At 42.2% G+C, this 25,891-nt stretch overlaps 1 protein-coding gene across 4 annotated transcripts in view; it reads left to right on the top strand.

Annotated features, from left to right (window-relative positions):
• The first annotated feature begins 9,137 nt into the window (after positions 1 to 9,137).
• Positions 9,138 to 25,891, top strand: part of ELOVL7 (ELOVL fatty acid elongase 7) — a 50,375-nt gene continuing 33,621 nt past the window's right edge. For 3 of the 4 annotated variants that reach the window (XM_073344005.2, XM_073344003.2, XM_073344002.2), the window contains exons 1-2: positions 9,138 to 9,238; positions 12,488 to 12,598. The gene's annotated coding sequence lies outside the window, so the exon portion shown is untranslated. Of the gene's footprint in view, positions 9,239 to 12,487; positions 12,599 to 24,680; positions 24,762 to 25,891 lie in introns of those variants that run through there. The other variant, XM_073344004.2, reaches the window with a different exon arrangement.

Raw genomic sequence — 25,891 nt, 5'->3', positions numbered from 1 at the left:
TGAGCTGTCAGCCTCCACCCCAAACCCTGTTTTGCCTCCAGCATTTATAATGGTGTTAAATATATAAAGAAGTATTTTTAATTTATTGGGGGGGGGGGTCACACTCAGAGGCTTGCTATGTGAAAGGGGTCACCAGTACAAAAGTTTGAGAACCACTGGCTTAAAGCAAGCCCAGACAAAGACTCTGCAGAAGCAGAGGGGCAATTCACACCTCACTGGGGCGTGGATGAGACAAACCCAGCCGAGCCTTACAGGAACAAAGGGTGCTGGCCTAAGCAGCAACAAAAGAATCTGTTAGACTTTCAAGGAAGTCACCCCTCCCTTTGGTCAGTTTGGAATTGTGATGAGGTAATGCTCACCTGACTCTGAAAGGGGGTGGGTGGGGAGCAAAGCCAAGAGGGAAGAAAGGACATGATAAAAGAGAGAGACATTTGCCATGCTCTCTCTCTCTTCCACCTACATCTACAGACACCACCACCAAGTGACTGAAGTGCTGATCAAAGGGGAGAGCCTGGCTGAAGAGCGACCAGCCAGCCTGTGGTGAGAAGCATCTAAGTTTGTAAGGACATTGATAGTGTTAAAATCAGCTTAGAATGCTTTTTCTTTTTATTTCATTTGACTAAATCTGACTTACATTTAGATTTTAAGTGATTATAAGTCAATTTTTACAGTTAATAAATTTGTTTGTCTATTCTATCTGAAGCAATGCATTTGGTTTGAAGTGTGTCAGAGGCTCCCCTTGTGATAACAAGCCTGGTACATATCCATTTTTTTGTTAAATTGACAAACTCATAAAGCTTGCAGCGTCCAGCGGACATAACTGGAGACTGCAAGACGGAGGTTCCTAGGGTTGTGTCTGGGACAGGAGATACTGGCTAGTGTCATTTGCTTGCAAGTAGCTGGGAGCAGCTTACATGCCAGAGGCTGTGCATGAACAGCCCAGGAGTGGGAGTTCTTACAGCAGAGCAGGGTAAGGTTGGCTCCCAAAGTCAAGGATTGGAGTGGCCTAGCAGATCACAGGTCTAGATAACACCAGAGGGGAACATCACACCTTCCCCACCACACCTAGAACTCTTCCTGACGTGCCCTTTAAAGGCTATAGAATGTCTTCATTCCCCATAACACTAACATCAATCCCACCAAGAGCTATAGGAGAAAATCAGGCACTCTAGGTCCTCCTTCCAGTCTCTGACTGAACTAATAAAGGACTTCTTCAAGCCATAGGGGTTCTGTGGCCTCTCCGTTACCAACATGGCCTTTCCCTTCTGGACCATCTTTCAGCTCTAACAGTCTGTGTTGGTATCTGGACTCTCATTACGAAACTTTCTATATTGGCTTCTCTCTCTATTATTGTTTCCAACTTAGGGCTATCTTCTACCCCATAGGCCCCCTCTGCACCTGCCCACTTCCTGCCATGCATCTCGCGTATCATTTCTTTCTTTCTCCATCCTCTTATCTTCCCTCCCACTTCTCACAGGGCCTCTCTGTTCCTCATTAACATCTCTTCTCCCCCATTGCTTCTTTCCTCTGATGATCATCACCTCTTCCAACTTTTTCCAACTCAGTTGCCCCATCTCATAACCTTCCCACCCAGGTTCTTCTTAACCTCCTCCCCAGCCCTCCAAATATCTAGAGCATTTAGGAAGCATGCAAACCAAGCTTGCAAACTAACAACGTGTTTGTAGTTCGTAAACCCTTTGTTATGCTCTGCTACCCCATATTTTCTATTCATTTTCCTTGTATTAAGAATTATCCTTTTTATCACAGTCATCCCCTGCATCTATGATGCCTCAGTGACAGGAAAATATAGATTGTAAACATTTTGGGACAGGAGCCAAGTCTAATGTACCTAGCACATGTTGGATATGGCATTAAAAATCTGAGAAATTCAACAACATTGTCTCCTCCCAGATTTATCTGCCCTCAATGAGGCTCAGTAGTCATGGGTTCTTTAGGATGAAGAAGTTATGATAAAATTATGTAATTCTCCATGCTCGGATACTATACTAGTGAGGGCTACATCACTACCTGAAGAGAGAGACTCATAGACTTTCAGGGCAGAAGGAACCATCATGATCATCTAGTCTGATTTGCTGCACATCACAGGCCATAGAACCTCACCCACCCACTCCTGTAATAGACCCATAGCCTCTGGCTGAGTTACTGAAGTTCTCAAATAATGCTTTAAAGATTTCAAGTTACAGAGAATCCACCATTTACTCTAGATACTTGTTTCAGAGTGGTAGCTGTGTTAGTCTGTATCAGCAGAAAGAACGAGGAGTACTTGTGGAAACTTAGAGAGTAACAAATTTATCTGAGCATAAGCTTTCATGGGCTAAAGCCCACTTCATCAGATGCATGCAGTGGAAATATAGTAGGAAGATATATAGATATATACACACACACAGAGAGAATGTGAAAAAATGGGGTTTGCCATACCAACTCTTAACAAGACCAATCAATTAAGATATATATCTTCCTACTGTATTTTCCACTGCATGCATCTGATGAAGTGGGCTGTAGCTCACAAAAGCTTATGCTCAAATAAATTTGTTAGTCTCTAACGTGCAACAAGGACTCCTCGTTCTTTCTTATAGATACTTGAACAACACAACAGTGCAGGTCATCCTGATATTGCAGCCAGCCAGCATGTTCATGTAGTTAATTGATTTTCTATTTGTATAGGGCACACTATACTCTTGTGTACCCTCAGGGGAAGGTGAGGAGCGTCTAAGAGGAACAGAAATGATCGAAACTGCAGTTGCACAGCATTCCTCTGTGGCTTACTGCTGACTCTGCCAGTTCATGTGGAAAGTGGTGTGATTGCAGGTCCTGCCGAACAGTGCCTGAAACCAGTCAAGGAGTTTGGATGCAGAGGATTGACTGATACTGCTGGCATCTCTAGTGGTCCATCAGAATGCGTTCATATGAATATCATAGACCCTGACAGGTTGTGGCTTGGCTGGCTCATCCACTCGTCTTCTTCAACTCATTGCATATTTGCTAAACCACTTCTTGGATCAGCCTGTACCTCTGAAGCACCACTAACTTTTTCTCATGTCCAGGAAGGGGCTAGTTTTCAAATGTGTCAGAGTGATTTAGGTGCCTACATCCCATTTCCAAAAAGTGATTTAGGTGCCTAGGAAACTAAATTTCTTTGACAGTTAATGGAAATCAGGCCTGGTCTAAACTCAAAAATTAAGTTGGTATAACTACATTGCTCAGGGGTGTGAAAAATCCACACACCTGGGTGGCAAAATTAGGCGGATCTAAATCACTGCATGGACAGTGCTAGTTGAACAAAAGAAGTCTTCTGTTGACCTAGCTACCACCTCTTGGGGAGGTGGAGTGCATATGCCAATGGGCGATCCCTCCCACTGGCATAGGTAGTATCTATACTGAAGAGCTGCAATGGCACAGCTGCAAGTGCAGAGAAGCCCCTAGGTCCTTAATGGCCAGATTTACAATGGTATTTAGGTGCCTAAAGATGCCGATAAGTATCTACTGGGATTTACAAAACTTCCTGAGCAGGTTAGATGCCTAACTTCCATTGAGGTAGGACCTAATCTGCTTAGACCCTTCTGTAAATCCCATTAATGAATAACAAATTATGTACTTTACTCAGTTCCTGCCGATGATTTAAACTTTTGAAAATTTTCCCCCTAAGCTCCTAAATGCCAAAGTTACTTTTGAAAATGGGACATACACTTTTAAAAAATTTACCTGGAGTTCCTACGGTCTGAACATCTTGTCCTCGGCCTTTCCTCTGTCTCTGCTGAACAGTCAGCCTCAGCATTGCTTCTTTCTAAACCTCCTCCCTCTCTCATTCTCCATGTGATGTTTTGGCAACCACCCAGACAGTAAGTGGTTCTGTCACTTGTTGCCCTGTAACCTTGCAGGCCTTAATGCTGTGCATGATTCAGTAGTCTGGTTCTGTAGTGTATGGTTCAATAGCCTGACTGGAAGAATAAGGTCTCAGCCTAGGGTGACCAGATGTCCCGATTTTATAGGGACAGTCCCGATTTTGGGGGCTTTTTCTTATATGGGCACCTATTACCTCCTACCCCCGTCCTGATTTTTCACACTTGCTGTCTGGTCACCCTATCTCAGCCTGGCTCTCATCAGTTTAGTTATACTTTACAAGGTGACACCAAGAGGCCTTTCAGTCCAGAGTCTCCCAAAATATGTCCTCCCTCAGTTCCTAACTATGGGAAACTTGGATCATTCCCCTCTGGTTTGTCACCCCACAGGTGTGAAACCAGCCCCCCAGTTACCAGCTTACTTTGGAGCACACACTCCATGCAGTTTGCACACCAGAGAACTGCTTGGGGAGAAAATAAACAAAGTTTATTTAATAGAAAAAAACACAGATTCAAAGATGAGACAGTAAAGGAAGCAAACGTACTCAAGTTACACAGAAAATAAAGACGCAACCTTTCCAATCTTTACACTTTCAAATTAGATAAAAATATCTTAAAACAGTTTCCCAGTGTACTACCTGGCTACTGGGCAGGATCTGGCTTTCACAGACAGCCTCCCACCTGGACACTGGCCCTCAAGTTCTGGATGAAAAAACCTCTGTTCCAAGCCTCTTTTTAAATGGTGGTTTTCTTTTCCTCTCACACCATATTAACTAATGGTTATTCAGATTAGTGAAATTCCCTCTTGACTTGATGCTGTGGAGTGGGGAATGGGGGGGAGGAAGGGCTTTTTTTTTTCAGCTGTAGGTTATCTCAATGTCTTTCCATTAACTCTAATGGTCCACCATTGTCCTTTCCCTACAATGGATAATTACTTGAAGCCAAGGTTGTGTAAACAACTGGCTTGGAAAATACCCCTCCCTGCTTGATTGCTTCACCATCCTGATGTGGGGTGTAGTTGACTTGGCCCCACAGATTGAGTACAGTTTTCTGTATACACAAATTCATAACCATAGTCTGTATATCTCATAATAAGCATCAAGTTCAGAACATTACAAGCTTTCATAAAAGACCTTACTTGATATATTTTATAGTTCAATAACACTGTATGCAATCAGCTGATTTACCTGCTTATTTTTGGGGTAAACCTTCTGTTCTCCCCTTGTGGTGTCTTGACACTGCTTGTTACACAGCCCCTTGTGAGTTTGAGGCTGGAGTTTTGGTCTCTGGCCAAGACATAAGGTTCACCTCTGCTCCTCTTTTTTTGGATAGGGTGTTGGCTATCTTGTTCTGCAATCCCTCCCCACGTTTAATCTCCACAACCTACTCCTACAAAGTTATGTTGCAGCAGAGCAAGGTGGAGTTGGTTCCTTTTGTTCTATGGAGCCATACTATTGGTGAGTGGTCTGTTAACAACTGGAACCACCTATTGAACAGATAGGGTCTGAGTTGCTTTACAGCCCACAGTATAGCATAACATTCCTTTCTTATTACCGAATAATTCTGTTTAGTGGGAAAGTTTTTTGCTGAGAAATGCCATGGGATGTTTCTTATTATTTTATTCCATCCCCTTCAGATTTAATTACATCTCAAATGACCACCCTAAACCCATAGGTTAAGGGACATCAATGAAGTGAGCTGTAGCTCACGAAAGCTTATGCTCAAATAAATTGGTTAGTCTCTAAGGTGCCACAAGTACTCCTTTTCTTTTTGCGAATACAGACTAACACGGCTGCTACTCTGAAACCTTTCCCTCTCCTTGACATCTATACTTCTCTCAGTGGTTGCTTCCCATTCTTTACTGGGTAGCATGAGTTTGTCTGTGTTTTTATCACCCAGAGTCTTTCTCATTCCAGGGCAGCTCTGACACGGCACATAACAGCTATGCCTAGTTTCCCTGTTCCCAGTGGTGTTCTGGCTCACAGCACCTTTTAGTTGTACCAGTGTCTTACCACCCCCAGCAGTCTTCCCTGCTGCCAACAGAGTTCTGGCCCACAGCATTTCCTAGCTGTACCAGTGACTCCCTGCTCCCAGAAGATTCTGGGTCACAGCACCTTCAGCTGTGCCACAAACATACTCAGCACTTGCCAGAGTAGACACTGAGTTCACACCCTTGACGACTGAGTCTGGCCGTGGCAGCCTTGTATCTGAGTCCTCCGGGTTTAACCCTGTTATATTATTGCAGGAAATAACATGTCAAGAAAAATAACTTCCCACATTACCACTGTCAGAATCTCAGAACAAGTTTAGAGTCCATAATGACTCAGGCTACAGTCTGAGCGATGGGGTCCATCTCATCCACATCTGTTTGTCTGCTAGTTCTTGATCAGGCATATCTGTATGTCCTTCCTGCCTGGGTCCATGGGACTGCCTTGACCTCTTCTGTTCAAGCTGCCGGTGTTTGTCCTGCTCAGCAAGCTTTTTGTTGATCCAGCTCTGCCTCCTCACTGTGATGTCTGGCCTCCAGCTCCATCCATCCATCTCCCCTGCTCGAGTAGTCTATTCCTCTCCAGATCACCACCTACCATGTGACATTGGGGAGCTTTGTGCTGTGCAGCTATGGTGCAGACTCCTGATGCCAGTAGCCTGCCCCCAAGCATAAGGTCTCACCCCTAGTTCTCATCAGCCTAGTTACTCCTTGTATGCTGGCACCAATAGCTCTTCCAGTCCTGAGTCTCCCCAAATACATCCTCCCTGAGTTCCAAACTACCAGACAAGTGGACCATTCTGCTCTGCTCTGCTTCATATTCCCTAAAGGCATGACACCAGGCCCTCTGATACCAGCTTACCTTGGCATATACACTCCAGACAGTTTGCACACCAGCGAACGGCTTGGGATGAAAATAAACAAAATGTTTATTTAACAGAAAAACCACAGAGTCAATGATGAAATAGTAAAGGAAGCAAACATATCCAAATTACACAGAAAATAAACATAGATGCAACTTCGGGTTTTATACTTTCAAATTAGATAAAATTCCTTTTTTAAGACAAGTTACATATTGCCTTAAACAGTTTCCCACTACTGTCCTTTCCTGGGTTGGACAATGGATAATTATTTGAAGCAAGTTTCAGAGTAGCAGTCGTGTTAGTCTGAATCCGCAAAAAGAAAAGGAGGACTTGTGGCACCTTAGAGACTAACCAATTTATTTGAGCATAAGCTTTCGTGAGGTACAGCTCACTTCATCGGATGTATTTGCATTCATCTGAAACAAGTTTCTTCTGAACAACTGGCTTCGGAAGTGCCCTTCCCTGCTTGACTGCTCTATTGTGAGGTGTAGTTGAAGTTGACCCACAGATTATGAGCCCAGTTTTCTATATACATAAATTCATAATCATAGTCTATATGGATATTTCATAGTGAGTATCAAGGTCAGAATGTTACAAGCTTTCATAAAAGACATTACTTGATCTATTTTATAGTACAATCAATTGATTTAACTGCTTATTTGTTGGGTTTAAACCTTCTGTTCTCTCCTTGGGGTGGCCGGAGGCTGATTATCAAACCCTATCCACGATTACAACCTTTTCTCTGGTCTAACAAAGTATCAAACCTCTCCTGCCCCCTCTTCGCAACTCTACCCTCACATCTTCTTGCTCTTGCAGGTCTGTGTGTTATCTGCTCTTTTCTAAGCTGTAGCAGATGACCTAGCACTCTGTGGAAGGCTAAGTGAGTTTGGTTAGCGGACTCTCCTCAACAATGTATATCATTGTTTGATCTGTGCTGCAGTTTGGATTGTCTCAAAGACCCCAACAGTGTGCGGTCGGAATTGGTTAAGAAGGGCCAGCTGATGATGTGGCAGGTTGAAGCTGGGCAGGTGAGCAGTAGGGTCTGTGACAAGGAACTGATTGGTGGTTGATGTTAAGCGCCAGTCTTCCTGCCACAAGGACTGCACTGTCGTGTCCTGGTGACAGCCTTAACCATGGATTTTTTTCTCCTGCTGATAATAGTGCATCTTAATTAATTAGCCTCTTACAGTTTGTATGGCAACTTCCATCTTCTCTGTATGTATAATCTATATCTTCTTACTATATGTTCCATTCTATGCGTCCGATGAAGTGAGCTTATGCTCTAATAAATTTGCAAAAAGAAAAGGAGTACTTGTGGCTCCTTAGAGACTAACAAATTTATTTGAGCATAAGCTTTCATGAGCTACAGCTCACTTCATCGGATGCATCTCACGAAAGCTTATGCTCAAATAAATTTGTTAGTCTCTAAGGTGCCCCAAGTACTCCTTTTCTTTTTGTGGATACAGACTAATTCAGCTGCTACTCTGAATACTGGCATAGGATACTCTGGGTGGCAATGGATCAACATTCTCATCATATCTCCTGTCAGCACCTACCACAGTGCGGGGAAGCTAATGATCCTCCTAGCAAACTGAATTCGGCCAGCTCCTGCTTGGAGCATCCCAGTAAGGCTGCTTTCATTAATCCTAATGTGCAATCCCACGATTTTCATACCCGTCAATGTTGAGGGTTCATTGACAGCTAAATGACGTTTACTCAGCACTCTTGCTTAACCCCAACTAGAACACAATATTACAACTTGACTATGATGTGCCTCAGGAAGAGACTAGGCTGGACCACTGTGCCAGGTTCCTGAGGGCCCCATAATGGCAGGAAATGATTAAGTGAGATACACCCAGATAATCCTGGCAAGTGACCTGCACGCTGCAGAGGAAGTTGTAAAAAAAACCCCAAGGTCACTGCCAGTCTGAGCTGGGAGAAAATTCCTTCTGACCCAACATCTGGTCAGCAGTTAGACCCTGAGTGTATGAGGGTTGAACCAAACACCTGAGAGAGAGAGAGAAAGAGGGTGTGTGTGCTCCATGCCACGGGCAGGGCTCTGGCTTTCTGGGTCCAAAGTCCCATCTCCAACCAGGGCCATCCCTGATGCTTGGGAGGGGACCGGTTCAGGTCCAGCCATCTACCAATCGTCCCCCACACCCCACCCCCGCAGGGCTTCTCCTGGGAGCAGGGAAGGGCGCCTAGGGGCGTCTGGAACCATTCTGGAATCTGCGCTCACACCGGACGGGGCCGCGCCCCGGCTCGCCCCTCTGGACACCTCCCCCAGGACCCCCTCCCTCCTACCTGCCGCAGCCCGCGCGGCTCAGCCGGAGGGGCGGGCGCTGGGCTGGGCTGGGCTGGCCCAGCAGGGTGCAGCCCAGCGCGGCCGGTCACATGGGCGGGGGGAAGGTGACTCAGGGCTCCCCCTCCCCGCCCCCTGGGGAGCTTGTGTGCGGCCGGCGCCGCTGCCACTCGCACGCTTGCTGGCTGCCGGGGCAGGTGCGGTCCGCGCTCGGGTCTCGGCGCCGGTGAGTGGCCGCGCGGGGGCTCCGGGCAACTTCCCGCAAACTTTCGGGCCGGGGAGTGAGGTCGGGCCGCCCAGGGCGGGGGAACGTGGCTCCCAGTCACCCGCTGTGCGAGGCGGGCTAGGGGAGAGGCGGGGGAAGGGGGGGATCGGAGGGGCTGCGGGGGGTGGGAGGGGGAGTTAGGGTTTGCGGGGGGGGGCAGGTCTAATAGGAGGTGGATTTGGGGAAGGACCCACCCCCTTCCCCCCCACGCCCGGCTTTGGGCGAGGTGAGACCCACGTCCGGCTCCGGGCAGAGGGGCGGGTGCGCTGCTGGCACTGTGCTCGTTGCCTGGGCCCCGCTCTAACAAATGGTTGCTGACTGATGGGCTTGAAACCGCAGCGGCTACAGGCAGAAGGCAAGGGACAAAAAAGTGTTTCTAGGCTGACCTACGAAGCCGCGGCAGCATGGCTGCCTGCAGCTAAAATCGCCTGCCCTGGGAGTGCGCGCGTGTTTGCCCATCCGGGAGGGCAGGAGAGGGAGAGACAGGTGCGGCGTGTGTATTTGTTCACGGTTCAGTTTCAGGTCGTAAGCCCTTCGCCCGCTGAGTAATGTATGACTTTCACTGGAAATGAGCAGATAGGGTGAGCAGAGGGCAAGTGTGAACAATCGGGGTAGGGGGTAATAGGTGTCTATATAAGAAAAAGCCTCCCAAATCGGGACATTTTCACCCTATGAGCACAGCTTTTTCCTGAGTGAATCCGTCCCACTCCTGCCCAGTACTGGTCTGAATTCTTCATCTCTCTTTCCATTCCCCCCACGCTCCTACAGTAGTTGTGCGCTCATGAAGCTGGTATAAACTGTGGGTTGGGCTTACTTAATATCCCTAACTCATTCTCTTTCCTCCAAACTGCAGCGTGCATTGAGATAATAAGCCCAACTTGCAAAACAAGTCATGCCGAGGATGGGAGAGGGGAATGGAACACTTGTGTTGTGCAAGAGACTACATCAGTAGCTTTATCTGCTGGGAAATGTGTGGTTGGCTTTGACAAACTCCAGACCCCGCCCAAAGAGAGAAAATCAAGGGAGAGACTGTAGATCCAAGCCTCCTCAACAGGCTAAAAAGGGAGGGAGAGGGAGGGAGGGAGGAAGAGGATGGTGGGTATGGTTGAGGTAGAGCACTGAGAGCCTGTACACTTGGATTTGCTGTAGACTTTGTCTGACCTTGTTGAACAAATCACTTAGCTTCTCTGTGCCTTGCTTTCCCCCATACTAACATAGAACTAACTAGCTCAGGGCTTGAAAAATATACTTGACACTTACTAGACTGAGGACTCTACCTATTAGCTAGACCAGACTTCTCTGTATGGGGGAGTTAAAATGAATTAACTAAAGGTGTGTTAATTAAAATGAATTAACTAAAATTGTTAGGTCGGCTTAACTATGCTGCTCAGAGCTATGGATTTTTCACATCCCTGACCTACATAGTTAAAACTGACTTAATTTTCTAGTGTATGCCAGACCTAAGCTACAGCAAACTAATGCCATTTCACTTCTGAATTGGTGCGCACATGAGAGTTAAACTAAACTCCCATGTGCATTAAACTTTTGACAACTAACTTTGCACTTTTAGTGTATTTGTATTAACTTTCCTGAGTGTCCCTGTACAGAAAAATCCAGGGTCTGAAACTGAAACCTGTGCCTGCTCTGCTCCTCCAAGGCTGTACCCATTGCAGGAGAAAGGAGTAAAACAATTGTATGCATCCGATGAAGTGAGCTGTAGCTCACAAAAGCTTATGCTCAAATAAATTGGTTAGTCTCTAAGGTGCCACAAGTACACCTTTTCTTTTTGCGAATACAGACTAACACAGCTGTTACTCTGAAACCTGTAATTGTATGTTGTTTCATTGTACCATTGTCCATCAACATTCCTATTAAATGCTTCTTAAATTTTATTAGTACAGTAGGGCAGGTTGAATAGCAGGTAATCCATGGAATGTATTTTAAAAATTCCGTTGGTATTAATCTACTAATACTTGCTGACTAGCATTTAACCAGCTATAAAGGTAGCTGCATACCACAAAGTATTAATCAAAGTAGTCAAGTATCAGTAAAAGTAACTAAATAGATTTTTCTCAGCACTATGTGACCAGCTCTACTTAGTACATTTCCCTGATACATATTTTTCTTCTTACCTCCTTTTCCTTCTTGGCTTCACTCTACTCTTTTTATTACAGTAATCTATTGTATATGCTTTTGTGAGTTGTCATCAGTGTCTTTCCTCTTTTTTTTCCCCTTTGATCCATTACTATATTTTTTTCATCTCTTATTTTTCTTTTCTTTCAAGCCCTCCTTCTGTGCAGCACTTCTTTTCTCTAACTTACCTAATCAGTCACTCCTGCTCATCCCCATTTGTGCACTCACACATAGGATTTTGAAATTTGCCTAAAAGCCAGAGTGAGTTCAACTCTATTAGCCATAGATTGATACAAAATGTGCTGGGGGAACAGCAGGAATGGAGTCAGTCCTGATGCCCTTTCCTTGTGTAGGAAGCAGCAGAGTGCTGGGATGCTTACCCTGAACTTTACTGGGTACTCTAACTTTCATATCAGCCTCCAGAGCTAGTAGGTGCCTGATAAATTTACAGCGTCTCTGTTCAACTCTAGCTGGCTATAAAAAAACAGGAGGACCAAGGTGTCTCATAGGGTTTCCCCCATCCCAGAGCCTGTTAAATGATTTGGAGGTGGGGTTTTTCACTGTTTTACACCTCCTTCTGACTAGTGCAATGGGAAGGGAGGTTCTGCTACTCTACCTTTCCCACTCAGCTTTAACACCTGCACTAGCCTGCTATTGCTGGAAATCCCCCCCCCCCCCTTTTTTTTTTTTTTTTAAAGCCATAGCAGAGTAGAATTGGTATAAGATTTGTCAGTTTGACTACTGTGGGGATCTGAAAAACAGTGAAAACTGACAACACTGAACAATTTTCACTTTGCTGTAGTTCACAGAAGCTCTGTTATGTCTATCTGCAAATTCAGGAGGAGACTAATAAGTTTGAATTTGGAAAGTTTTCTTTGCAACCACAAGGATCAGAACCTTAATCCTGGTAGAAAGTGTTTTTAAGTATCAAGAATGATTGTTGCTATAAAACAGATCTAAAATAAGTCAAAGCCTCATTATTATTTTACATTTAACGTTAATAGTTTTCTATAAATTTTTTTAAATGAAATCATTTAATGTAACTTAAAAACTAAGTTATTATGCATTCCCTTATAGCCCTGGAAATCAGAAGGTGACAGACAGCATTGTACTTGTGCATGAGAAGGGGAAAGTGAAACTGACCAGCCAACATACTTTTATTGTCCAAACTTGAGTGTGATAAAAAAGGTAAATGCAACATTAATGGTGAAAAGTAAACTTTACATTTTTTGTATTATTGGATTATTAAAACAAATAAGATAATTTATTTTGTAAAACTGATGTTTCTTTAGTTAAGTTAATCTTTTGAGCAAGAAAATATTAGCCAGGAAGGGTTGTAATACAAGACAACTTTATTTTGCATATTCTCTGTCATGCATGCTGTACTCAAAGTGCTTTACAGAACTAAATGATATAATAGTTAAATAACAAAGGGGGAGAAAATTGAGGTAAAATCCAAGAATAATAGAGATTATTTAAGATAATGCAAAATCTGCAGTTTTTCACCCGGGTCATGCCACTAGTCCAGGGGTTCTTAAACGGGGGTCGGGACCCTTCAGGGGGTCATGAGCTTATTACATGGGGGGTTGTGAGCTGTCAGCCTCCACCCAAAACCCCACTTTGCCTCCAGCATTTCTAATGGTGTTAAATGTATAAAAAAGTGTTTTTAATTTATAAGGGGGGTTCACACTGAGGCTTGCTATGTGAAAGGGGTCATCAGGACAAAAGTTTGAGAACCACTGGCTTAAAGCAAGCTCGGACAAAGACTAGTCTGTCTGAATGCTGTCGTCTTGTTTGAGCATTCTTTGGTTTCAGAATATAACTCTACTTGCTGCAGAGGTAGTATTGTTTCACTCAAAACATGTTTAATATAGTAAAAGCTGTTCCGTGTGCACTGCTGGAGTATATCTGGAATGGGATTTTATTGGTTTCATACATTGATGCAACTTTGTGAGCTACATCTTGGCTCCTAATGCAGATGAAGGTCAAATTGGGCTAAGATGCATACACATTTTAAGTGATGTTTTTTATGAAAAACGACCAGTATATTTTAAGGCCTGTAACTAGCATAACTTAGTTTTGTTCTGTTCTGAAAAGCAGCGCTGTAAAAATAGCACTGATTATCAATTATCTTGATTTCCATGTAAATGTGCTCAGAATACCAACAGGGGTTGAATTTCAGTGGGATTTGGGTGCCTAACTTTTCTTAGGCTCCTCTGAGGATATTCATCTAAATGTCACTGAAGCAAACACAAGGTAGGGTCTCTTCATGCACTATTACTCATAATAAAGGTTATCCAGGCCAGATTAATCCCTTGGTTCCAACTTTGCAGCCCTGTAGTTCTCATTATGATAACTGTTCAAACTCAGGTGTCAGTGAACGGAACTTGGTGAATTGTTCTGATGATTCACAAGAAGGAGTGGAATCAAGACTATAGCTCTTAACTGCATTAGCTCTGCATTGCTAACAAAAGTACAAAGCAGTAAAAATGTACCTTTTAATTTAAAAAAAGAAAAACAGAACAACCCTGCCTCCTCTGTGGAAACAGTGCTACCATTACTGCACATTAGTTTAACTTTCCCTCAACCAGGCTTATCTTTCACTGATGCTGCCCTCTGTCAGGAGTGCTGGAAGATCCTGAGAAGTGCGGGGGGGAGCCCCCTCCGGTGCCTGAGCTGTGGCCCCACCACCCTCATTCCGCCTTTTTTCCCCCGGGGCGCTACACACTGCTCACTCCTCTCTGCCCCACCCCTGTAGCTCATCCTTAAGGCAGGAAAAAATTGATGGGGACATGGCCCTCTAGCCCTCTCCCATCCTGCCCGTATGCTCTGTACTTGAGAGGAGCTCTTTGTAGTGGCTCTATAGATTTTTACACTCAATTTTGTGATGTCTGCAAATCACTTGACAGTGGTCATGCAGCTGATGTAATCTGGCTGCTACTTTGTCCTCCTCACACCTCTTATGTTTTGTCCCTTTGTTTTACAGGTGTGTATTATTGGGGCAGGGACTATCTTTCTTATGTGTATACGGCACCTAACAAAATGAGACCTTGATCCCTGACTGGGATCTCTAGGCACTACTATAAAATAAATGATTCTGAATACCCAGAGAATAGATGTGTTGAGTGAGGTTATAATTTTGGAAGGTTTATGTATATGCTTAAGAAATGCATTGAAGTGAATAGGGCTATTCACAGTTCATAAAATTAAGTATATATGTGAGTCTTTGCAGGACTGGGGTCTGAGAAAATACTACTTTTACATAATTGTTTACTGTAGTCTATGAATATCTCCAAGACAAGAACACAGCTACATTGAAGAATTCCCTCCCTGTTACTCTCATCTTCTAACAGAAGAAAGGAGCAAGCAATTCCCATTTCAAAGTCTGAAACACCAAGGATTGATTTGTTATCGACTTGGCAATAACTTGGATTATAAAGTGAAAATCCAAAAATGGCTTAAACTAATGCCGGATTAATTTGATTTAGTATTTTAATGTGCTCTTTTTTTTATTTGGATATATTCCATGTTGGAACCCTCCATTTACCTGTGCTCCTAAAATTAATCTTCATGTAAGTGAGTTTTTTTTTTTTTTTTGGTCATGTCACTTGGAGTATGAAAAACTGGAAGTGTTTACAAGTGGCCAGAATTGATGCTTTGTGACTTGTAACTGATAGGAATACAGGTAAAAGATTTTGAAATATACTCTTGGAGCTGGTTTGAAAAATAAGGGATATTTTTTCATGAAACAGTTTGTGGAAAACTTATCCCTAGTTTTTGTTAAAATTTGAATTACGTTTTCAACCATCTCTAATGTGCATTTATACACTTCACGCAGCCCTTAATCACCTATGCAACTTGTCCTGTTTTCTTTTCTTAAACAAGCTTTGCCTATTGGAAAGGTGTTAGCTGAAACATCAAAATACAGGGTTACAGTTACGACCTGCTAGTTTTTATGCTGTCTGACATATATTTGTTCCATCCTGAGGCTTCTGTGAATAGGTCATTGGTAATCATGTGGGAACACTGATAGTGTATTTTTTCTTTTTAAGGTGAAGATAGAAAATTGTAAATTGTTGAATGCTGAAATATTTTTCAAGTTGAGGTCCTTTTAAAGTGCACTTTACTCTAATCATTGGATGACTCTGCCTTAAGGATTCAGAAGTCTGCATGTTGCTCTCTTTCATGTAAATATTCTGAGGAATGGTATAAAGCTGCTTTAGATTCTCTTGTGGCGCTATTGATTGCAAATTCATTGCCAAAGTTACTTTCTGTACCCTGAGTTTTACAATGTTCCTAAGGAATAGTGGTTGTTTTTTTCATAGTTAAATTCTACCATTGTGATACCTGGATCCTGTGTGAATTTAATTAACAGATTTTTTTTTAATTGAGGCCAAAAATTGTATTTTAATTCCTTAGGTCACTTAAATTGATGATATTAATGTACCAACAAGACGGAGATTTTTATTACATATAAAACTAGGTAGTTAAAAAGAAGTCTCCTTAGGTTTAAATCTATTGAACTTTTTTCCTTTTGAGACCTAATAAAACTACTGGTAGGAGAATCTTGGAAGTCACTTATTGTATATCTTTGGTGTATTGTAAATTCACTCCTTTGACATGTTCTTTATCCAGTCTTGAGCACAACTTTTAAATTGTAGTAGTCATTTAAAAATAAACTCTGAAAATTTGAAATGTACAAGTTGTAGGAACTTTCCGTATCTCGCTTCAAAGCCTTGCAGAGAATCATTACAGGCTGGGAGGAGATCCCTCAACCTAACCTCGCACCTCTTCTCATGAGATGTTGTCAAGGTTCCTCCCCGACTCTGAACTCTAGGGTACAGATGTGGGGACCTGCATGAAAAACCTCCTAAGCTTATCTTTACCAGCTTAGGTCAAAACTTCCCCAAGGTACAAAATATTCCCCCCGTTGTCCTTGGACTGGCCGCTACCACCACCAAACTAATACTGGTTACGGGAGAAGAGCTGTTTGGACGCGTCCTTCCCCCCAAAATACTTCCCAAAACCTTGCACCCCACTTCCTGGACAAGGTTTGGTAAAAAGCCTCACCAATTTGCCTAGGTGACTACAGACCCAGACCCTTGGATCTTAAGAACAATGAACAATCCTCCCAACACTTGCACCCCCCCTTTCCTGGGAAATGTTGGATAAAAAGCCTCACCAATTTGCATAGGTGACCACAGACCCAAACCCTTGGATCTGAGAACAATGAAAAAGCATTCAGTTTTTTACAAGAAGACTTTTAATAAAAAATAGAAGTAAATAGAAATAAAGAAATCCCCCCTGTAAAATCAGGATGGTCGATATCTTACAGGGTAATTAGATTCAAAAACATAGAGAACCCCTCTAGGCAAAACCTTAAGTTACAAAAAAGATACACAGACAGAAATAGTTATTCTATTCAGCACAATTCTTTTCTCAGCCATTTAAAGAAATCATAATCTAACACATACCTAGCTAGATTACTTACTAAAAGTTCTAAGACTCCATTCCGGTTCTGTCCCTGGCAAAGACGACTACAGACAGACACAGACCCTTTGTTTCTCTCCCTCCTCCCAGCTTTTGAAAATATCTTGTCTCCTCATTGGCCATCCCGGTCAGGTGCCAGCGAGGTCACCTTTAGCCTCTTAACCCTTTACAGGCGAGAGGAGCTTTCCCCTGGCCAGGAGGGATTTCAAAGGGGTTTACCCTTCCCTTTATATTTATGACAGATGTAATTGGACAACAAGCAATTTGAGGAATTCGTTTATAAGTTGTGTTTAAAAAAAAAACAACAACCAACAAAAAACAAATGCAAACAAAACCCACCACCGCTTTCTAAAATGTGAATAGGAAAATGAGTTTTGCCCCAATTTGCTCTTTGGATTCTTCTCAACTCAACATTATTCCTGTGAGTTCTTCTACTGCATTGTTAAAACTAAGTAGCTCAGGCCCAAATTTTGACCTACCTTTCAAATGGTCCAGTGGAAAATTGTCTTTGGATGCATGGGACTCCTGCAATTTGTTGCTCCTCGTTCCTCCTAATGGAGACTTTCTCTGCATCATTAAACTATGTACTTGCATGTCAACAGTAGCTTTCGTTCAAGGACCCAGAGCATTAGACAAATAATGAATTAAAAGTTAAAACAATCCCCTGAGATTGGGAAGATATCCATTTTACAAATGGGGAAATTGTGTGATCTTGAGTCCCTTAGCACGTCAGTGGCAGAGGAGGGATAGACCCCAAGTCTGCTGTAACCACTTAAAACAGCAGTCTTTGTGGGATACATTGTTGAATAACTTTGCAGTTACATTATGTGTGTATAAAGACAAACTTACCTTCCTGAGAATGGAAAGGAAGCTCTGTTTTTCTAGTTGGAGGGAAAAGCTTCAGTCTTCTTTTTGTCTATCCCCTTTGACAGTTGCTGGGAAGCGGTGTATGTGGGGAGTTTTTACATCCCATTTCACTGAATTTGCAAGTGAAATATATACTGTAGGACACCAATTATGACATGGGCTCTAGCAATTGTGGGCATTCTCTAAAAGTATCAAGAATCCTGAAGGAGCTGCTGTAAGCTCTTTGTAACAAGCTTTTTTTTTTTTTTTTTAAGTATTTTTGCTACTGTAAAAAGAGGCTCATGTTACATTTTACATTTTCTTTGCCCCACCTGTTCCACAGTGATTAGACCAGTGCTTCCCAAACTCAGTGGTAGCAGATGACAGAATGAGGAGTAATGGTCTCAAGTTGCAGTGGGGGAGGTTTAGGTTGGATATTAGGAAAAACTTTTTCACTAGAAGGGTGGTGAAACACTGGAATGCATTACCTAGGAAGGTGGTGGAATCTCCTTCCTTAGAAGTTTTTAAGGTCAGGCTTGACAAAGCCCTGACTGGGATGATTTAGTTGGGGATTGGTCCTGCTTTGAGCAGGGGGTTGGACTAAATGACCTCCTGAGGTCCCTTCCAACCCTGATATTCTATGGGGCTGGGAGCATCTCTCTCCCCTCTGTTCCTGCAGGGGCTGCCTTCAGCAGAGAGACTTCCTACAGGGGAAACATTCAGCAGGAAGGCTTTCTGGTAAAAGCCCCCTGCTGGAGTGAAAGGATAAGAATGTTCCCAGTGGCAGCAGCAGCACTGGCAGACATGGTAGGTTCATTTATGTGTAGATTTTCGTGTCTTGATACTACTGCAGAAAATACACAGCCACAACATGTCATTTGTGAAGTATGAGGCCAGAGAAACTAAGTAGGTATTTAGAAACCAAACACCTGGAACGAGAACTGTGATGTTTTTCTTTCAGAAACAAAAAGAGTTAAAAGTGGTAATAAGTCATGTCTAAAGAATCAGCTGTTCCTCAGAAAGCCTTAAAAGCATCTTATGTTGTGGTCAAGTAAATTGCAAAAGGCAAACAAACCCTCGCTATTGATGAGATCCTCCTAATTTCAGTGGCAATAGGCGTGTAGAATTATGACTGGGAAACGAGCAGTTATGGCACTGAAAACCATTCCTGTGGCAAATAATACCATCCATTGAAGCACTGATGACCTTGCAGAAAATGAGTCGAATGTGTTGAAAGTCAATATTTTGCACTACAGCTTGGTGATTTCACAGATATAACCAACCTGGCTCAGCTTCTGTGTTACATGATATTTGTCAAAAAGGTACAATAGCTGAAAAACTTTTATTTGGCAAAGCAATATGAGTCCAAACAGCTGGTGAAGAAATATTCAAGATCCTTGATAAATTTGTAGTGGATGTAGGTCTGTGTATTTGGGGCTACGCACTGTAGGGGCAGTAACCATGACCTGAAAGAACAGTGGGGTTGCAGCGTGAGTGAAGAAAGTGCTAACAGCAATTTGGATACACTGCATGGTTTATTGTTAAGCTTTGGTATCAAAGAAATTGCATCCTGAAGTACATAAGGCCCTTGATGTTAATATTCTAAAATCTCAGGCAGTGAATACACATTGTTTCAGTGTGCTTCCAGCCAATTCTGAGTCTGGATTTTCAGCAGTGATTTCTGTGAAAACTAAACATAAAAATGGTTTAAACTTGGGGGGAGGGATAGCTCAGTGGTTTGAGCATTAGCCTGCTAAACCCAGGGTTGTGAGTTCAATCCTTGAGGGGGCCATTTAGGGATCTGGGGCGAAAACTGGGGATTGGTCCTGCTTTGAGCAGGGGGTTGGACTAAATGACCTCCTGAAGTCCCTTCCAACCCTGATGTTCTATGAAAACAACTTAAACTCCAGCACTATCAGATTCAACCCAACACAACTATGAATTTTGAAACAGGCACATTCTTCTCACTAGAATCTTAGACTGTATCTGAACGTGCAAAAAAATCCATGTTTTCAAATTACCATATTAAAACCATGAATTAGTGTAGAATATATAAGATTATATTAATATTATAATATTAAACTGCATGTAATTGAATAGTCAGAAAAACTCATGTCCCTCTTGAATCTAGTGTCCTGAACTCTTGACTCTAGTAACATGAGACTTTTTTTTTTTTTTTTAAACAGAATTTGGTTGTAGGGCGCCACCCAAGATTTAAAATATCTGTTGAGGAGTCGCAGTGTTGTAACAAATTTGGGAACAATGGGATTAGACGATACTTAAACCCTTGCCCAGCAGGATCTGTTTCTAGCACATTGGCGTTTTTACTGAACATATTTGATTTCAACAATATAGACTTATATTACAATGCCGAATACCAACTTAAGTGTCAGGTTTCAGAGTAACAGCCATGTTAGTTAGTCTGTATTCACAAAAAGAAAAGGAGTACTTGTGGCACCTTAGAGACTAACCAATTTATTTGAGCATAAGCTTTCGTGAGCTACAGCTCACTTGCATCCGATGAAGTGAGCTGTAGCTCACGAAAGCTTATGCTCAAATAAATTGGTTAGTCTCTAAGGTGCCACAAGTACTCCTTTTCTTTTTGCAACTTAAGTGTGTCTTGGTCCTCTCATCAAGGATGTGTTTTGGAAGTATAACAGTCGTCTGTAATGTTCTGATAACATGGCATATCCATCTCCTGATATACTTTTGTTTGAATGAATTTCTTGAGCTATTTATACTTGTCCATCTTGGGGTATGGGGAAGGGAAATCACAGTGCAGTATATCCTAGGAAATGCAATGTTTCTGTGTGCCCAGATCTAGCAGGTTCGTCCTTGTATTATATCAGTGTAAGTTGAGCTGTTTAAACTGTGGAGACATAGACGCAGTCCTTTGTGGCATTTAAGTGCTCAGCAAGAGCATAAACATTTAAATTTCAATTGTGTGCTCTTGAGGATTGTGTTATGAAATGGAAAATATCACATACCTTTCTTTGATAGACTCATGTCTCAAAACATACCTAACTAAATGTGTGTATTTTTTTATTACTGCATAGTTTTGTCCTGTTAGTTTAGATAACGGTATTTTTTTTTAAAATCGTTCTTTTAGCAGGGATATTTTAGATGAGTAGACCTAGAAAATTTAATGGACACTAACAGTTTTGTACAGCCATGCATGTCTTTTTTTTTTTCTTTTGTCCACCTACTTTTTGTTGTTTTCTAGGAAGCCCCTCCCTCTCCTAAACATCACCTACTTTGCATTTTGTTTGAAACTAACCGCTGCATATTGATTGATAAGATATTGGACCAAGAAAGCAGGCATTGTTGTTTACAGTTGAGTTTGTATAGTGAGAACCAGTTTTTAAAAATGTAATATTGTTTTACATTTTACACACTTGAGTCAGGTTGCAGCTTTGCTTAGTGAAGCAAAAGTTTTGCTCCCTTGAGCACATATGGTACCTTGTATAATGCCTGAGTTCGTGGTAGGCTTGACTGTATTCTGATACTGAAAATACGTTCTTCTGCTCCATCTCTCCTGCAAAGACTCATGTGCATGCACAATTCTGTACTTCAAATGTTTGTAACTTAAAACTACTGAACTGATTTTATTCACATTTGAGTGGACTTCAGTACATGAGATCACAAAGCAAGCTAAGCTGGAAGCTTCAAATGGAGTGACCAGAATGTCATTATGATTGGTACATGTGGGCAAAGTGCGTGATCTTTGTTTTTTAACTCCAAGAATTAAACTACTTCTGTTCAAACTTGCATGGAAAAAGTCATTTGAACCAAAGCCAAAAATGGAAAATTTTGGCCCCAAAAGAATTGTTCAAGGAAGTTATGAGCATTTGGGGAAAATAATGGACAGGGAATGTTTTGAATAGAATCAGGAACTCAATCTGAATTTTCTAGATGGGAAATATAACTTAATGTTTACCTCCTGTGACTGTATAACATCAGCCATGAGAATGCATTTGTTTAGTTTTTTTTCCATTGATCCTATTCTAGTTAGTGCGTTCATTAGACATACAGCTCTATGCACCACTTGATCTGTGAGATGTAGTGATAATGCATGTCAAATGTGTCTGGGGGGAAGGTTTAGTAGAAGTAACTGGCTGAGGGCCCATAGACTTCAGGGTGACTAAGATGTACCAGTCATGTCAAGGCAATCTTGATCTGTATTTCAACTTTTGGTGTTCCAGTTCTGTGCTCCCTGTAACCAACTCCCTCCATCCTCTGGGTCTTGAGCTTTTCCCTATGCTCCAACGAATTGCAACCAGCATCTTCACAGAACTCTCTTGCGCAGTGGAGTAATAGGTCTTCCGTGATTATGCCTTATTGACATTTCACCTTTCCAAAGATGAGAAGTGAGTTTTGTTCTTTCCGGAAGGTCTAGCAAAGACTAACTCTAGTTTAAAATGAACAGGTCTCTGCTGAGTTACTTAATATTTTTTTATTAGAAGAAAATAGAGATGAGCATAAACATGCCATAAACTAATATTAATAAATATCACTAGATGGGCTAGAAAGTTTCTAGTGTTGCACTTTCTCAAAATCCTATATAGAACTTGTCTTGATCTCAGCCATCTGTGTCCAGCTACCAGTGTAGCTGCATTGATGCAATGGCTTAGGCCCCAGTGCAGACAAACTAAGCTGTTAATTTGCGCTGCTGCTTAAACCTAGCTTGAAATAAGCATAAACTGAATTGGCGCAAATCATAGCTTATAGCGCGTTACTCTGTTTACGTTAGGTTTAGACCGTGGAGCTGCAATGGTTGCTGGCCACCGGTGGTTGTAAGTGGGTCAACTCCACATTGTAGATAAGACCTTAACATAAAGTCACTTATAATCCCTCTCACAAGGGTGTTGGCATCTGTCTCTGCCTTCTTCATTCCACGAGATAATTCTGTGTTTTATGGCAATTGTATTTTTTTTGTTCTCCCTACAGCTGCTACTCATTGAGCTGTAGCTCACAAAAGCTTATGCTCAAATAAATTGGTTAGTCTCTAAGGTGCCACAAGTCCTCCTTTTCTTTTTGCGAATACAGACTAACACGGCTGCTACTCTGAATCCTATATTTTGGCAGCTACAGAAGAGTTCTTACACATTACACCACCTTCCCCAAAACCAGTTTATGAAGATTTATGGCATGATTTTCACAAGTGCTGAGTACCCAGAGATCCCATTGACATTAGTGAAGTTTGTGGGTACAAGATAGTTTTGAAAATGAAGCTGCTCATCTTTACCACATCATAGGAATCACTGATGAGTAATCTCTGCCCATAGGTGTATCTCAGGTTTGCATATCTCTCACTATGTAAGGAATGCAGCACCCTTGTAGTAACAACTTGAGTATCTGTTTCATTCTTCTGCTAAATGATGAGTAAACAGAAACTAAGGATTCCACCAGTTCTCAATAACAAACAGTTCTTGCTGTTGTATTGATTGGATGTGGAACTCAAAGATGGAATTAGTCACCTATTTACTACCACAACACTTAATAATTTTAGGTGGAAGGTTTTTTAATGGACTTTTGTTCACTTATAAGCAACCAATCAAAAATATCCTCTAAAAATGATTAAACATGCACTAAATAAAAGCAATTATGACACATACCTGGAAATCAAAAGTTAAAGGAATATAGATTTTGGAGAAATTCCTTCCTCTTTTGCACGGAGTGTTTCTCTATCTGGATTTTCCCATAGCCTCTGGATAATACCAAATGTGCTCCTTGGATAAGTGAGGAGGGGGGAAGGGGAGGAGAAAAGAGAGAGAGCTTGTTAACTGTTGACCCACAATTTAGTTTTAAAATGAATCGGCCTCTGAGGACAGATGTGATTAAACTCCTACAGGAGGAAGAGATGGAGGATAGAAAAGGTCAGTCTCTGATGTTTGCTTCACTGGCCTGTTGTTTGGACAGATCAATCATAAACAGGACCTCTAGTCTCTGAGTTACAGCTCAGCTACCCATGTTGGGATGATGTGAGGCGGTCGTCTAGTGTCTTTCCACAAGTTCTCACATCTGTGCAGTGTTTAGCTGCCATGTTGATTACAGCAGTGGTACAAAGAAGCTGAGTCTGTTCCAAGACTGACCAATTTAGAAATTCTTTAAAAGGCAGAAAAGATAGTGGATAAAATAGAATGGGGTTTAATGATATGCTAGAAAGAGGTAATGAGAATTATAAAGCTTACGTGAGTCTTGGTGGTAAGCGTCCCTGGCTTGATCTCTAGTTTTCTCATAGTATGCGTATAGCCAGGATGTATGAAGAAACCCATGAAAGGTGTTGTGGATTGATATCTGCATGTTCATTCCACATGCTTCCCCAAAAGAAGTGCCCAGCAGGGAAATGGTTGACTCAGTGTCCTACCAAAATGTCCAATTAAATGTCTTTTATTGTCCCCAAGTATAAGCACTGTTCACCAGTAGATCTTAATGATACTGACCTCCTTGTAAAATGCTTTATCCCTGTTTTACAGAGACCTAGTCATCCCATTCATTATATTTCAAGTCTACCAACATAGTAACTTGTAATCTCGTCGGGCACCTTGGAGATTGGTTTTTAGTCTAGACAAATCCAGTCAGTACATTGTTTTCTAACTCATCTAGACCTTTTTTCAGTATTATCGTTACAGTATGTCACCTGTTTATGGATTAAAATGTTTGTGCTTCATAAGTAGAAGACCAGTATTTTCCTATGAGTGTAGTGGCCAAGAACTGTGTTTTGACATAAACAGTGCATGTTGTCTTTCAGTGCAGCTTTTACATTTGCCCCCTGAATTGGTATCAGACACTGGTGCTTTGCTTAAATATTAGTGAAGTGTGCAGTCTAGACATACCAGTCATCGATCATGTTTTCATATATTGCCAACAGCCCCAGAAATACTGAGACCATAAGAGACACAAGGCGGGTGAGGGAATATCTTTTGTTGGACCAGCTTCTGTAGATCCGAGAGACAAGCTTTTGAGCCCCCTTGTCTCTGTAATACCTTGGGACTGACATGACTACAACAACAGTGTAAGAACAACAAGAACATCCATACTTTGGTGAAGTCCTTCATTATGTTTACTCTCATAGGAATATACATAGAGTATTGTGTCTGTGTGTTGGTTGATAGTCTAGCCAGTGGGTTCTCATTTTGTACTTTCGCTTAAACTTAATTTAGTTTATTTAAAATAATTTAACTTAAATGTTTAATTCTGACCATTCTTATAAACTGTACACGTTTTGCTAGCATTTCTTTCATTTAGACTGTCAGTGCTAGCAGACTTCACAGTAAAAAAAAGTCCAGTCCTGTATAGAGTAGAGTTTATATCATTCCTACCACCAATGAAGCTGTACTGATGGTGAATTAAATTAACGGAGTTGGTCAGTGTAGATGCAGACATATTGTTCTGCTTTATACTTTGTTGTTTTTCAGACATGGGGGACTAAGGAAAACCTTCCCCTCCCCCCCTGCCTCACGAGTTTCATCAGCATCGGCAGAATCTAAGCTTTTAATTTAAAATTAAAGATTTTTATCCCCTGTGGTTGTGAAGAAAACCTTCTACATAGGAACTGAGGCTTTGGCTACACTTGCATGTTATACCACAATAAAGCCTCCCAGAGCGCTCTACCTTACTCCCCATCCACACTGGCAAGGCACGTAGAGTACTCTGACTCCCTGGATGGAGCGCTCCTGGTACTCCACCTCCCCAAGAGGATTAACAGCTGTTGCGCATTGGCTGAGATGCTCCAGTGTAAACGGGGAGTAACGTTGTTACGCACTGATTGACCTCTGGAAACTCCCCATAAGACTTTTAACTGAAGCGTCCTCTCTTGTTTTGTTGTGAACTCGGGACGCGGAAGTGCCGTTTCAAAGCTCTGTTTCGGGGGGGCGGGGGGCGGCTTATCAAAAAAACAAACACAGCTACTGTGCTTTGAATGAGTGAGAGGTAGGCAGGGGGGCTCCGTTTGGAGTGCCAACAGCTAATGTTTGCTTGAGGGGGGGAAGGGGGGTTGGGGTCTGTTTCGGGGAGCGGCTGCTTATCTCGTCTATGAGGAAAAAAAGAAACAGCTGCCATTTGCTTTCAGTGAGAGAGAGAGGCGGCGGAGGGAGGGGGGTCTGTACTTACAAGACAGTGTGCTGACACACTCTCAGCACCCCA

Source organism: Lepidochelys kempii, chromosome 5 (genome assembly GCF_965140285.1).
Source record: "Lepidochelys kempii isolate rLepKem1 chromosome 5, rLepKem1.hap1, whole genome shotgun sequence".
Taxonomy (NCBI): domain Eukaryota; kingdom Metazoa; phylum Chordata; order Testudines; family Cheloniidae; genus Lepidochelys; species Lepidochelys kempii.
Note: the sequence above shows the minus strand (reverse complement) of the source record. Positions and strands in the feature narration are given on the sequence as shown.